The sequence below is a fragment of the Octodon degus genome, unplaced genomic scaffold (genome assembly GCF_000260255.1).
Source record: "Octodon degus isolate 3935 unplaced genomic scaffold, OctDeg1.0 scaffold00113, whole genome shotgun sequence".
Lineage (NCBI taxonomy): Eukaryota > Metazoa > Chordata > Mammalia > Rodentia > Octodontidae > Octodon > Octodon degus.
The window spans coordinates 8,855,620-8,857,235 of NW_004524689.1; positions in this window are offsets into that span (position 1 = coordinate 8,855,620).

A 1,616-nucleotide genomic window follows, 5' to 3' on the forward strand; every position below is an offset into this window, starting at 1 on the left:
ATAGACTCCAAATAAACTTGTCCTCATAATCACTCTCTGTCTATCTCTGCTCAAAATTTGGTGAAAAATTTTTGAAGGTATTACTTTTGCCCCAACATGGGACCTGACCTGATCTGATTATCATCAGAAAAACAGGAAAAGAACCTTTTCATGGGGACACAGGGTCATAGATAATTAATTGGTCATCCAATCAGAGAAGAAGAAAATGCACTGAGTGATGAGGAAGGGACAATTGTGAGCATCAGAGGAATTTGCCCATTAAGAAAATATAGTGGCAGGAAGGTAGTGAGCTGCCCATGTTGACAGGAAACTTTGATCTTAGAAGAGGTGTCCTGGGGACTAGAGACCATGCAACTCACAAGAGCTGCATCAGCCCCTTCTCACCAACTCCATGCCTTGGCTGTGGCCATCCATCATTGTTGCTGGTTCTGTGTCTTTTATGCTCTTGCTACTGGGTAGCAGAGACACCAAAGGACTGACTGGCAAGGATGAGTTGCTTCACATGATGTGTGAGTATTCATTTTGTCTTTGGCATTATTATTGTTGCTTATTTTGTTGTGATTGCCAGGGTGTCATGCTTGTTGCAATTAATTAGTTTTATCTGTATGCTGATATCATCATAACAATACAGCCGTCCATTCCCAGAGAACTGGGTGCTGGGCCAAATACAGTGCAAATGCCGCACCCAAATTATTGGAAAGTTTGAGATACCAGGAGACCAGCAAAAGACTGTATTTAGTCTACCCCTATTCAGAGTAAATCCTGGAGAAGCAGGCAGTAACTAAAGAGGTTTCCATACTAGCAATAATGTATTTCTATTGTAACCATTCTACACAACCACTTCATGTATCCATATAGACACACACACACACACACACACACACACACACACACGCACACGACAAGGCAACAAAGTTCTTTGAAAAACTCCCATTCCTCCAAATCTGAGCTATGTGGTATCAAGACAAAGGAAATAAAAAGCCACACAGTTCATTTATTTGAAATGAAAAAAGAGGAGATAAAGTGAATCAATAAGGTGCTTGGTGGGTCAAAAGAAGATATGGCTAAAGATTTATTAAACAGTAGATTTATTAAACAAAAAGATCAGTAAGTTCATAGAAGACACTAATGACAAGCTAAAAAAGGGGGGAAGTACATGATATGAATATCCAGTATAGAAATAATTATAGTCCATGAAAACCTATTTTTCTGTTTTTTAAAAAAAATTTATTGAGAAACAAATAGCAATAAGACAGTTTCAAAATTGATCAATAGGACAGTTTCAATAATTAATACATTGTACATTGTTATCATCTTAGTGCTTATCCATAGTGTGAGATGCATACAGGATATCCTGTCTGAACACTATTAGTCCAAATCTTTCTTCTCATTGAATTAAGGGAAAGTAGCTGTATATGTATCCTAACTATTCTGCATATACAGATAGAAAATGGTCCTTCCTTTGTACCACCTTTTTTTGTTTAGTCCTGTCAGAAATGAGTATTCCATTGGCATCTGAATACTATAGGTGGGGCTGAGGAGATGGCTCAGTGGAATATGCACTTCCCTGGCAAGCGCAAGGTACTGAGTTCAATCCCTGGTTCTGAAAAAAAAAA